Source organism: Ammospiza nelsoni, chromosome 16 (genome assembly GCF_027579445.1).
Source record: "Ammospiza nelsoni isolate bAmmNel1 chromosome 16, bAmmNel1.pri, whole genome shotgun sequence".
Classification (NCBI taxonomy): domain Eukaryota; kingdom Metazoa; phylum Chordata; class Aves; order Passeriformes; family Passerellidae; genus Ammospiza; species Ammospiza nelsoni.
This window is the reverse complement of record NC_080648.1, coordinates 19,092,898-19,106,745: the sequence shown is the minus strand read 5'-3', so window position 1 is coordinate 19,106,745 and position 13,848 is coordinate 19,092,898. Positions and strand designations below refer to the sequence as shown.

Genomic DNA, 13,848 nt, shown 5'->3' with positions numbered 1-13,848 from the left:
CCCCTCCGGAGCTCCCGCTCCTCCTGATCCGGGAGAAAGGGGGTCCCGAGCCCCCACAGCCCTTCCCCGCCGGAGCGCACCCGCGGGGCCGGGGCGATGCGGGGCTCGCCGGAGCGATGCGGGCGGCGGCCGCGGCTCGGGATGCGCTTCCCCAGCCCCTGAGGGCGTTCGCGGTGCTGCAGGTGGCTGAAGCCGCTGTGGGGTGCGGAATACGACAAACGCTGGTGCAGATCTCGTCAATGGAGCAGTGGTTTGGGGTTATTTTCAGTACAAGCTGCTCCAGGAAGGTGTAGCGAAGTGCATCCCGACTGGTGCGTTGCAGATGCAAGGAGATGCCAAGGCTGTTGCACATGGATAATGTCACAGCCCTGGTGAGGCTCATGGTGCATTTGAAAGTGGTTTCCCATAATAGCTCAAGAGCAGAGAAGATGGTGTGGCCATGTTCGGTTCAGGCATCAGAACATGAGCTCAGCCTGCACATGCTGCTGCAGCCACCACAAAGGCAGCTCCGGCAGCGAGGGGTGAAGGAGGGCTGGGGATGGAGCTGCTGTTGCCTCTGCTGTCTTCCCTGGTAGCTGAAGAGCTGTCAACTTCGCATCAGCTCTGCCATAACCTCCCTTTGCTCCCTGGCTTCAGGAGGAAAGTGCAGCTGATGTAAAGCAAAACTGAACCCCCACCCTTTCTGGCAGCACTGACACCTTCAATGAGGCTTCAAAAACCAGACTCCATACCAGAGCATGAGCAGGCTTATTTGTAGCTTAATTAGCAGCCAAAGAGGCTTTCACTTATGGTGTCATCCTCATGAGACTTAGAGGAAGCCAGACTTTGGGAATTTTGTCACATGGCTAAAGGAGAGTTTATCTCGTGGAAAATCTTTGGCTTGATATAGTAATGGAAAGCTTTGAATACCTGATGAGCCAAAGAAATGTTTTTTGTGTTGCTTGTGTGTAGCTGGAATGCAAGTGCTCAGTGTGACAGCCCCCAGGTGCTGGGCAGGGCTTGTGCTGGGCATCCCTGGCTCTGCTGCTCCGCTCGGGAGCCTCACACGGCGGGCCTGGGGCCGGCAGGGCATGCTGTGGGGCCGGCAGGATGGGGCTGTGGGGCCGGCAGGATGGGGCTGTGGGGCCGGCAGGCCGTGCTGTGGGGCCGGCAGGATGGGGCTGTGGGGCCGGCAGGATGGGGCTGTGGGGCCGGCAGGCCGTGCTGTGGGGCCGGCAGGCCGTGCTGTGGGGCACAGCAGGCCGTGCTGTGGGGCGGAGTGGGCAGACCTGCCCTGGGGCCCACTGACGGACCTGCGGAGGCCGCACCACGCTGACGCTCCTGCTGACAGGGGTGGCGTGGGCCGGTGCTTCCAGGAGGGTGCTGTGGCCACGATGGGACCTCCGGGTTGTCTGGCTCACATCGCCATGTGCTGTGCTCTCTGAAGGATGATTTTGCTGTTGCTGCATTCTGAAAGGCAGCTGCAACAGCCAGCAAATGTGAAATGAGGCTACAGCTACCTTGTTGTGACCTGCTGGGAGCTCAGGTTTCCAGGTGGAGATGAGCCCGCAGTGATTTCTGCCGGTGATTTCTGGGGGTTTTCAGTGGTAAGATCCAGGCTGTCTGTAATCGGTGGCCGTATGCTGGCATTTTCAGAAGGACCTTGTGCTAGGGAACCACGGCAATCCTCTCGGTAGAAATGAAACACAGAGGCATTTGTGCAGCAGAGGACAGAACCAGCCGGTGAGATCCCTGCTGCGGCGGCAGGGCAGGGGCAAGTGCAGCAGGGGATTTAATGGCTGTCTGCCAGCTGGGAGTTTTTCTTCCCTTCGTGCTGAATAGAACTCCTGACTCCATGCAGGGGTTCTGCTAGAGGGAGGCTGACTGCACATTGAAATGGTAGATTCTGCTAAGATAAAAAATTTTGATAATTGAGTTTTATTTTTTCCTGCATGTGAAAGCAGTATATGCCTCTAACGCTCTGGTATCTGGTTTAAGAAGAAGAAAATCCTTCCAAATGCTGTGCAGCAAGTGCAGACTTGCTTTGAAAATGAAGGTGTCTCTGGTGTGTCAGCTGAGGGAAATAGCCGGTTATGTAATTTGCTTTAGTGAAGTGTCGTTGTCACTTAAATAGGTCTGGTATTTTCATGCAAATGTGGGGTGAGGATGGTATTTCACAAGCGCACGTTTGAATGCCTTGTTCTTGTGCAGCTCAGAGCATTGCTGAGCAGAAGCGGGGCCCTTGCACCGATGGACTCGGGTTCCAGGGCGGTGCTGAGCGCAGCCCCGTCCCCGGCTGTGCCACACGGTCTGCCGGGCACAGGCAGCGGGGCCAGCGGGCTCCAGGGCAGCGCCAGCTCCGACCCAGAGCGCTGCTGCACACCGGCAGATCTCACGGGAAAAATGTCCAGAAAATATGCTTGATTTGTTCTTGTTTTGCTTAAATCTATCTTCATTGGCAATTCTGCTGAGTGCCCAGCCAAAAGTAGGACAAATTGAGACATTTGAATACAAACAACCATCGGAGCAGCTTCCACTTCTAGACGTGCTCGTTGCAGATGTGTCCTTACGGGTCCTGGTGGGGAGGTGGCCCGGCCGGTGGTTGCGCTGTTGGAGGAGGATCCCCGGGAGCGCTCGTGTGCCAGGCCCGCGGCGCGGGGCCCGTCCCCTGGGGGTGTCCGTGTTTCCCAATGGCTCTGCCAAGGGACCTTCTCCCCTGCAGGCCCGGGCTGACCCTGCTGGAGCTGCGTGGCCCTGGGGACGTGCCAGGGCTGGCCCTGCTGGGCAGGACAGTCACCACGCCTTGCAGCCAACCCTGGCTTCTCCCTGCACCCTTCCCTGGGCCTGGCTAATGCCCCTGCAGGTGTGTCATCTCCTGAGGGGGTGTTTCCCAAACCGAGTGGGTTTTGCTCTTGCAAAATCTATCACTAAGCCTTTATTTCCTTTTCCTACTTTAATCTTGTTACTCCCTCTGTAAGAATCTGTCAGCATCTCAGTCATTCCCATCCTGCCCTGCCATGGTGCTGCAGGAAGGGGCCCTGATGCCAGTGCCCCCCTCCCTGATGCCAGGGAAGTTTGCCTCGAGCTCTCTGTGGTACAGTGATTGATTTTTTAAAAATCTGCAGGTAGTCTCCAGGAAAGCACCAAGTGAAGCATCTCCCAGTGCTGGTTTAGGGCAAGAGCTGTTGGGTATTTCTGTTGTTGCAAACGATGCAAGTTGTTGTTTGGAGCTCATCTGGGTTGAGATTTAGTTAATCTGGGAACCTCTGTGAAGTTGTTTTATCATATGAGTACTTCGGTTACGAAACACAGTCACATCCTTTGTGCTTTTTGTTTATACACGTGTACTGTGTTTAGACATCCCTTCCAGTTCCCGAGCCTGGGCTCCCCCCGGTGGGAAGGACCCACAGACATGTGGGTCCATCCCTTATTCTGTCTCATACAGGATCTCTGCAGAAGCACAGCATAACTCAACTGTTTGCAGTGCTCTACGTCAAAGCCGATTTGGGGATGCTTTAATCTACAGATTAATGAGAGAATAGATGTGCCTAGGGACTCTGTAATCTAGAGATTACTGAGAGGACTGGGAGCAGGCAATGATGTGGCTGACCCACTGCAGATGGACTGTGAGGAGGGTGCCTGGTCAATGGTGATGCCTTGCATCTGCCTCTGTCCCCTCAGTTCTGTGCAAGAACCAAGCTGCTGCCTCTCCAGGGCTGGGGAAAGCTGGGGCACTTCCAGGAGACACCAACAGCATCCAAAGGGGTCTGGCCTCACAGCCTGGGGTTACCCTGGTCCCTGTTGCTGTGGGGTCTGCAGCTGCAGCAGGTCTGAACCCAGCCCTGGTCAGGCCCTCAGGCCCAGCACCCTGAGCTATGCTGTGGGTGCTTGCAGGTGATCCTTGGGGTGCCAGCCAGGACTGCCCCATCAACAGGTTTTGAAATGGAATTGAGGGCCTTGGTGGAGTGGTCAAGATTTACTAAATGTAGAGAGATCACCTGTGTTTGATGAGCCCCCTGGGCTGTACATTGCAGAGGACAGGAGAATGTTAGTGGAAACGTTGCTGGTTGCTGTTTGTGTATCACCTGCTGTCTGTTGGAGCCAGGATGCTGGGTGGGATGTGCTCCTCATCTGAGCCAGCAGGTCGCTCCTGTGGCTGCTGGTGGGAGCAGGAGCCTGCAGGGCTGTGCCAAAGCCCTGATGCCTCCTCCCAAAAGAGCTGGTGAGATCTGGTGCCTAGAAGGAAGGTCGGTAGGTGGAAGGGCCTAATGCTGTGGCAGGCAAGGTGATCATCAGCTTCCCTAACTCTGCAAGCTGGAGCAGAGGTGTACCCCTGCCAGCAGGCTTAGACCCATAGAATTATAGAATCATTAAGGTTGAAAAAGACCTCCGAGACTATTGAGTCCAGGCTTGTTTGTTAGTGATTGGTTGGGGCAATAAATGCTTGTGGAAAGAATCCTTTGGGAATACGCGTGCCAGGGGCTGGGTGGCCGGGAAGCGCTGCTGCCGGAGCCGGTGCCTCTCCGGGCGCGGTGAGCGAGAGGTGCGTGTGCCGGTGAAGCGGGGCGAGCCCGCGGAGCCGCGCCCGGCCGGGCAGGACCCTGATCAGGCGGCTCACAAACAGCGGCTGCTGCTCGCTGCGGCTCCCGGGGCGGCGCTCGCCGCGATGCGCTGAGCCGGCACAGCGCCCCAGCTGCGGGCACGGCGGGCCCGGGGCGCGGGCAGCGCGGGAGCGGCCGGGCAGCGCCGGGGGGAGTGCCGGGCACGTACCGGGGCACGTACCGGGGCTCCGGGCAGCGCCGGGGGGAGTGCCGGGCACGTACCGGGGCTCCGGGCAGCGCCGGGGGGAGTGCCGGGCACGTACCGGGGCTCCGGGCAGCGCCGGGGGGAGTGCCGGGCACGTACCGGGACACGTACCGGGGCTCCGGGCAGCGCCGGGGTCAGTACCGGGGCACGTACTGGGCACGTACCGGGGCACGTACCGGGGCTCCGGGCAGCGCCGGGGGGAGTGCCGGGCACGTACCGGGACACGTATCGAGCACGTACCGGGGGGCAGTACCGGGCCGGTCCCGGGCACGTACCGCGCCTCCGGGCAGTGCCGGTGGGCACTCCGGGCTCCGGGCACGGCGGGGAGTGCCCAGGCAGCCCAGGCACGTCCCGGGGCTCCGCGCACCGGTGCTGATGCTGCACAGCCGCTCTGCCTGGCGCTGACCAAAAGACCCCCGAGTTCTCAGCTCAGCATCCCTGTGCAGAGCTGCCCTGGGCAGCGGCACCTGAGCTCTTTGCAGCCCTCCCCAGTCCCCATCACCTGGAGAGCAGGCCATTGCCCTGCCCTGCGGAGGGGCACTTGAGGCACAGCAAACCTGGAACTGGTCTGGCCTGACCCCAGAGCTCTGGGAAAGGCTGAGATGCCACCGTGGCCACCTGCCCCAGCAGCTGGACACCGGGGGCCAGATGTGCACATTGGTGTGTTGTGGTGTGATGTTTGTGAGCGGTTGGGAATGCTGCCCCCAGCTCGCCTCCCTGCCATCCTCCCAGAACAGCTGTGACTGAGCTGTTGGAGGCAATGAGGGCAGCACAGGTTGTTGTTTTTCCCTGGTGCATTATGCACCTGATTTCTAGAGGGGAAAGGGTTGCCCTGTCTGGCCCAGGGGGTCCCAGGATGGGGCAGGTGGCTGTGTGGTTTGTCTGGAGTTTCTGTTGTTTTGGTTTTCAGCTTTTATCTGCTGAAGCCTCCAGAGCACAGCCCCCACTGAGCAGCTCAGCTCAGTGTTTCAGGTTCAGCTCACAGAGGGTGCTGTGGCCCTCTGGGGTGCCTTGGGAGGGAGGTGAGATGCCAGGCGGGTCAGGAGCTCTGTGCTGTGGCACCCAGGCAGCTGCAGGGCCCCGAGGGCTCGGGGAGAGCAGAGTCGGCTCAGAAGGATCCTGCTCCCCGGCAGTGCTGCCTGTCTGCATTGCACACAACTGTTGTGCAGCCCGTTTGTTTAATTCAAAGCCTGTTTCCTCACTTCCTCGGGTGCCACGAGTCAGCTGTTGGACCATCTCTTCTAATGTCATGCTAAGGCAGGGCCTGGGAATGGAAATGTAACCGGAATATAAACCAGAAACCAAAGCAGCCGATTAATCCCTCATTTTGATCTGCTCTGTCCTGCATTTCAGCTGATTCCCTGGTGTGGTCATAAAGCACAACCATTATCTCAGCTTCCCCAATGTGCAAACAAATTGCTGTGATTTTCCTATGCTTGGATCAGTCCATATCCATATTCTCTGAACAACAATAAAACATTAATGGAGATAAAGACTGTTATCTCCCTCATGTCTATTTTGTCATTAGAATAACAACTTTAAATGTTAAGAGTGCTGAGATTTATAATGCCAAGCCTGCTCAGCAAAAATAAATCATGTTTCATAGAGCACATTACCATTTATTGCTGCTGTATTATCTGAAGCCAAGAGTGGGTGTTAACCCTGTGATAATGTCCTCAAAGGGGATTTTAAATAATTTTGTAGTTTAATTTAAAAATTCTGTTGACTGCCTGGTTTGATCTGCAACTCATTTTAGTGCAAGGGGTATCAAAGCTGAACCTCTCCAAATGCTGATAACGAGCTTGCTGAGATGTGCAACAGTGGGGGAACCCCTGGACCCCAAAATGGCTCCTGGTTCATCTGTGGCCTCAGCGAACCCAGCCCAGAACAGCCACACAAGCAGGGCTCCCTAAACCGGCTCACTTTCAAGGTGTTGTAGGCTTTGGAAGACCAATGGGTTTTTAAAGTTTCATCTAGGTGTTTTCATTCTTGATATCTGGGTCATCATCAGCTGATAGCAAGCTCATGGCAAGAGATGTGTGTCAGTTGAGATTTGATGTGTGATCTGAGCTGGTGTGGCTCCAGTCAGTGCCCTTGGGCTCCTGCCCTGCTCTCACCCTGCCCTGGTGCCCTGACTGCTGTTGGGGATGGGGAAATGCTGTGCCCAGCAGTGCCCAGTGATGGTCAGCAATGCTGTGCCCACAATGCCCAGTGATGGTCAGCAATGCTGTGCCCAGCAGTGCCCGGTGATGGTCAGCACTGGTGGAGGTTGCTCCAGCCACAAGCTGTCCGTGGAAACATGCATCTCTGTGGGATCTGGGGAATGGAACAAAGAGAATTAGAGAGGCTGTTTTGGAGAGCCCTCCCTCACAATCCCTAAATAAACTTGGCCTTCGTTTCAGCAGGCTGACAGATTCTTAATTATAATAACAGCGTGAGCAGTGTTGCTTTGTAACTGGTTCCCCATTGAACGTTTCTGGCTAGCAGGAACGGTGTGCCAGATGTCTGCCTGCGATTGCCTCTGCTTGGGAAGATCTGTTCGAGCAACGCTCTCAGCTGGAGGATTCGACTCATGCAGGGATCCGTGGGCAGGCTGTTGTTTGCCTGATTTCTTGGCAGAAGCCAGAGTCCCACCAGAGTCTCCACAAGCATCTCTGCAGCAGTTTCTTTCCACAGAACTGCTCTGTTTGAAGGCCCCAGAGCAAACAGGGCCCTGCGCCTCCCAGCAGTGACAAACTGTTCGGTTTTGGCTAAGTTTTGGTGATGGTGTTTCTCCACCCTGGCCTCGGGTGAGGGCTCTGGTCTGTGGGTTCGTGCAGCCACCAGAGCCAGCATGATTTCCATCTGCAGGTCGTGGCTGGAGTGCAGTGGGACCCTGCCTGCCCCTGGTGATGCCTGTGAGTGCCAGGAGCTCTGCTGGCTTTGCTCAGCAGTGCTGTGAGCTGTGAGCTGCGCTGCTGCTGTGTTCTGTGTGGAGAGCAGCCAGGGGATGGGCATGGGGCTGGAGCTGCAGTCGCTGTGGAGCCTCCAGACTCCTGCTAGCAAGTGTGTTAGGTGATGGAGCAGCCCCAGAGCTGCTGGGCTGTCACGCTGCTGGCATCCTGCAGGTATGAGGGGAGCCCTCTGCCCCTGCAGAGCTCAGGTCTGGCGCTCCTGCAGCAGATCCTGGCTATGGGTCCTGTTTCACACTGGCATTTGGCAACTTGATGCAATGTTTTTCATTAGGAGCCCTGCAATGTGCAGCAGCGAGGTGTTACTGATGGAGCAGCTCCAGCTACAACAGGGTATTCAGCTTTATGATGGAAGTGATCAGGCAGAAAAACGTTGGGCATAAAAACAAAGCCAGCTGTCAGTACCCATGGCACGAAATGGTTGAATTCACCCAAGATTGTGAGGATGATGCTGTGCAGACATTACCTTGCAGCTGGGGCTCTTCCTGACAGTGAGGCCAGATCCATGTCTCCCATGGATCTTTGGATGGTCAGAGTTCCTCACCATTGCCATCAGTGGCAGCATTTCTGCTGGCAGGCTGGTTTGGAGGTCAGCCTGACTCAGAGAATTCATCTGGGTGTAGCGTAGAAGGGAGAGGAGCAGCTCTTGGTTCTCATCCAACACACCTCCAGCAGCAGCTCTCAAAGCACTGCATAAACAGCATCTTACAGGTGCCAGGCTGGGCATGGGCCTTGCTTTGAAGTTGGAGCTGAAGTCTGCTGTGTTTCCTTGTTTGCATGGGGCTCTGGGGAGGACACTGAAGTCTTGTCATATTTGGACATTTGATCGAATGTAAGGACTTTCTAATTAGGATGTTTATGAGTTAATCACATGTGACACTTCATTTGTTCCCTGCTGCAAACGTGAGATGTGTGTGAGGATGTGGGGAAGTGGATCATCCTTTTTTTGGCTTTGTGTCACCCTAATGCATTATCTCCATCTGCTTGTCTCCTCCCTCCTTGTGTCCCTCAGCTGGAAGTGTGTACCAGTGGCTATTAATAGCTGAATCCTGCAACAGTCTGTTCCTGCAGATGGGACTCTCAGCCTCTGAAGCCTAAAATGCATTACAAATAAAGCAATACGCTGTGTGGTCCTTAATACAATTAGCCCTGCTCTAAGTTGGGCTCTCAGGGCCAAATGCCGCTGCCAGTTTCCATGTGAAGCTGCCTGGGCGTGTCACGGGCTGTAGATCCCACCCCAGAGGTTCCCTTGCCCTGGCTGATGATGGACACACTGCTAAATGCAGGTCCAAATGTGCTCACGTCTGGTGTGTTGGCCTTGGCCAGGGACCCAAGCAGCCTGGGCAACCAGAGGGGCTTTGGAGTACTGTTCTTAAAGGCGTTGTTTCTTTAATTAGGAGGGCTCTGCTTTCTCTTGAGAAGGAAGCTGTGAGGCTGTTTGCAGATCCATTTGCTGCACCTTGCCTGTTCTGGAGGGCCTCGTCTCAGCAGGAACACTCATGTTCCTGTGTGTGCAGGAGGTGTCTGTCCCTGTCAGGCTGGGTGCCTTGCCCTGGCTCAGCATTTGCTGGGGATGGGCAAAACACCTTGCCCATTTGTTCAGTGTGTTTAAGCACCTTGCTCCCTTGTTCAGTGTGTTTAAGCATTTTGCCCATTTGTTCAGTGTGTGTAAGCACCTTGCCCATTTGTTCAGTGTGTGTAAGCACCTTGCCCATTTGTTCAGTGTGTTTAAGCACCTTGCTCCCTTGTTCAGTGTGTGTAAGCACCTTGCCCATTTGTTCAGTGTGTTTAAGCAGTTTGCCCCCTTGTTCAGGGTGTGTATGGGCTGTGGCTTGGCCCGGGCAGTGCCCACAGCAGTGAGTGAGGGGCAGTGCCAGCCCTCCTCTCCAAACAGGGCACTGCAGCACCAGCTCTGCTTTGCAGGGCATGTCCCGCAGGGGTGCAGCAGCCAGGCTGAGCAGCAATGTGTGTGCTTTTCACTTCCCTGGCTGGGAGTGCCTTTCCTGGCTCCAGGGAGGGGCCGTGCCCGGGTTGGAGGTACTGGGGTACAGCAGAATCCCAGACTTGGGAGCCACCTTGCTCCTGATCTCCTGAGAGCTGCTGCTTCCCCAAACCTCTTTCTTTCCCTGTCATCTGTTTCTGACAATGTGCAAAGTTATTGATGAGGTGATGAAATCGAGGACAAGGGTTTGCCAGAAAAGGGTTTTTTCCTCTGCATATGCAGTCTCAGGCCTTCAAATGAAAGCCCCCCCTGGAAAAGCTGTGTGTCAGGCTCAGGCAGCAGCTGCTGGGCAGTGGGTCCAGCTGGGACCTTCTCAGTGCCCATACAGGGCTGGCAGGGCTGTGGGTGGAAACTGGCAGTGGAGAAACGCTCATGGTGTCACCCTGGGGTGCTCAGTGTGGGCTCCCACATCACTGCCTCCCATGGGAGCCTGCTCACAGGCCCCTGGGCTGCCTTGCTGGGTTTTTGTTAGCCCTTGGCAGTGCTGTTTGGAGGCTGCAGAGCTGCTTTAGGTATATTTAATTACAGTTTTTTCTTGATTAGTGAATAGCTGCAGTTATTAACATGCAGTGGAAAGGGTTACAGGAGATGGCAAATATTCAAGGCATTCTTTTGTCCTGTCCTCCAAAAGACAGAGAAAACAGTTACATTTAGCAGCAAGTGCTGTTTTCTGACTGGCAGAGTTTGCAAGCAGTTTTCTGTGCTTCTTTTACTTTTCAAAAGCCATTGATTTGTGCAGTGTTGCAATTAGAAAACAAGGCTATAAACTAATGCATTCCTGCATTTTAAAATGGACTTTCAGTCTCCTGCTGTTGTTTCATTGGTTTCCCAGCCCTGCTGAATGTTGCTTAAGTCAGCATGTTGTAATTGGCCTGTGGAGATCCAGGTCTGGCTGGTGTCACTTAAAACCCAAATGGCTTTGCAATAATGTCGGTGTTTCTGGACTTGCTGCTCAGGAGCAAAGGTGCCCACTCCTGCACAGCTTGTGCTGCATCTCTGTTGACTGGGAGCACTTGGCTAATCGCTTCCTGTAATTAAATTCTTCACTAAGAATAAAGTTAATCTTCTCAGAGTATATAAAACCCGACCCGCAGCCTGAGCAGGCAGAAATGCTGCTGTTTATAGGCACCTTTATCCGAGTGTACAGGGCCCATTCCCAAAGCAGAAGCAATTGGGATAATTAGATATTCCTTGTCCTGAGTCAGGGATTTATAATAATGAACTGGAAGTGATATGGTAGTTTTCTGCTTGGGATTCCATAGACTCTTGAGGTTGGGAGGGACCATTTTGCCCATTCCTCATGGCTCTGGTGAGACACCACTGAGCCCTGGATATGTGATGGGGTCACCAGTTCTCCTTGTCAGGGTGCTGGGGCTGGCTGGGGCTTTGCTGGGTTTTAAATTTCTTAGATTTGCATTTTCTCTGTTTGGTGATGCTCAATAAGTTTGGCAGAGAGAAATGGATGAGACTTTCCCCAAACTTTTTTTCTCTTTGTTTACATAAACACATTAATAAACTAATTGCCCAAATCCTTGCTGGCTGGCAGAAGCATTAAGCTTGCTATAGGCCGCTGACTTAAACCATATGGTTTGGTCCCAAGGCTTCTTTGGGTTTTTAGAAGAGGTTTAAAAAGGGCCTGTTTGCACCATCTTGAAACATTAACATTCCAAGCACAAATAGTTTTGCATAATTTATTACCCTCACAGTAGCTTTGCTCATACTCCCAAGTTCAACTTCAAAGTACTGCATCCTCACTCCTCATTACTTATGTACAGCAAAACAAAACAACATAAAGGGCCAACCAGGCACTGCTGTGGTTCATTGCATGGAGAAACTCAGACTTCTTCTGTGGCCGTATCATTTCTTGTTCCATTATTAAGAGCCAAATTCAGAAGGAAGGTGACATTTCCAGCATCCTTTCCTGGAACACAGGAGTGCTGCTGGAGAGAAAGTGTGTGGTACCCAGGGGATGCCAGGCACTTGCCATCAGCTGCTCAATTTGGACAATTACAGTACATTTGTCAGTTCCACTTCTGTTCAGAGTGAAATCCACTCGCCAGTTCTCACACTCTGTTTCAGTGCACCAGTATTTCATCAACAAACAGTGTCATCAGTGCCCAATAGCACAGGGCTGATATCAATTCTCCTAGTTTATTTTGTGATACCCGTTATCTTTGCAGCAAATATTGTATCTGAAATCAGAAATGTGGGTGAAACGTGCAGCCATCCCCCGTGAGGAGAGAGAACTCGAAAGCAGAACCTGCCCCGCTTCACTGTGAAAGCTGGTGTGGCATTTGGGTTCCCCTGCCATCATCTGGGGTTCCCTGCCATCATCTGGGGTTCCTGCCCCTCAGCTCTGCCCCAGCTGATGGGCTGGCATGCAGAGGCTCTCATGGTCTGCATTCCTCCCATCATTGTGCAGATATGGGTACCAGGAAGATGTCAGCCACTGCATTAGATGGGGGCTGAATAAATCAGAGTGCACGGATCATTGAGCCTCTTTGTTGTAAAACAAATGGCCTGTGGTCAGTTAATCATATAAAGAAACATCTCCCAGACCACATGGCATTATTCATAAGTACTAAATCCTCTTGCAGTTTCATAAACAGAATCTCTGTTAAAATATGGGGAAATTACAATCTGGAACAGTGTTTAGAGATGTGGCTGCCACACAGTGTGGGAAAAAGGAGCAAGAGATTTTTTTTTCTTGCAGAGGTCTCGTCTCTCTCTGATCTGAACCATCCCTTTGCCTTCAGCTCACAGGTCTCCTTGTGCTGGACACCTGTGCTTGCCGTGTCTGCCCACCTTGTCAGGTGCTGTGGGAGCCCTGCAGGGGACAGCACGTGCCCTGGGTGCTGGCCAGGGTGTCCTTGTCCCTGGCTGGTGGCTGTGGAGCCTTCAGTCCCCAGTGTGCCCTCCTTGTCCCTGGCTGTGCAGCCTGCAGTCCCCCGTGTCCCAGGCTGTGGGTGGGATGCCCGTGGGCTCTCTGCCCTGTGGCCTGAGCGAGGGCTGCAGCAGCCTGGGCCCGTGTGCTCTGATTTGTCTTGGCACTGCCCCTTCCCTGTGATGTGCCCATCCTGGTACTGATAATTCCCCTTTGTTTCCTGCCCTCCCCTCTCCCTGCTGGAAGGGGAATGGGTGTGCTGGAAGGTTCCCTGTTCCGATGGCAACTCCCAAAGTCTGTCCACCCTGTGCTTCAGTGCCGTCCCCACTGCTCTGTGGGGAGTGCCAGACAAGGGGGAGCAGTGGAAGGTCACAGATTCGCTGTGTTGTGTTTATCCAGATTTACCTAATTCTGTGTTAAATGGCTTTGAGGCAGCTCCCAGCCACGTGGAGCTGGGCTCTCTGGGCCGTGTCCAAAGGGGCAGCCACCTTCCCATAGCACCTCTCTGCCTGGCCTGCGGTCCCTGAACATCCCTTTCTTCTGCTGAAGGCATGGAATCCATGTCCGTTGGTTTTCCATCATGATTTAAAACAAACCCCCTAACTGTGGTGTCCCAATTTACAGTTGGTGTTTCAAGAAAGTGGCTCTTACGTGCTGCCAGCCCTCAGCACGTTCACTTGTTAAATTATGCACATGCTAATGAAGTGTGAAAATCAGCCAAATAACAACTCTCTGTAATCGCTTAATGTCCCCAGAGCATTGTGGCTTTTTTTATTATTATTATTTTATGATTTGTGATCCATTCTGAATAATGTTTCTGCAAGGCGTTCTTCCAACAACTGGGGTTAATTAGTATTTTCACTTTTCCCCCTTCCGAATGAAGCCCAAACTTGCTCACAGCCCAGAGTGCAGCTTTTTTTCTGTTTTGAATTAAGTAATGCCTAGATTTCTCTCAGAATGGGAAGCAGCTTTCCAGCAGAACTGTTAAAATCCACACCGTTACCCCCAGCACACCCCTGGGCACAGGGGCAGGGAGTGCATCCTGCTGAGTGTCCCGCAGCTGCTCGTGCTGTGATGCTGTTGTGCAGAAGTGTGCTGCTCCTTGTGCCCTGGCAGCGCTCCCATCCCTGGGTGAGGCCTGCCCTGTGACGTGCGGTGGCAGTGGCGGTGGCAGTGGCAAGGGCAGCGGCAGTGGCAGTGGCAAGGGCAGCGGCAGTGGCAGTGGC

At 54.0% G+C, this 13,848-nt stretch overlaps 1 protein-coding gene across 1 annotated transcript in view; it reads left to right on the top strand.

Annotated features, from left to right (window-relative positions):
* PPP2R2B (protein phosphatase 2 regulatory subunit Bbeta) overlaps positions 1-13,848 on the top strand; it is a 40,305-nt gene that overhangs the window by 458 nt on the left and 25,999 nt on the right. The gene's annotated exons all lie outside the window — the stretch shown is intronic.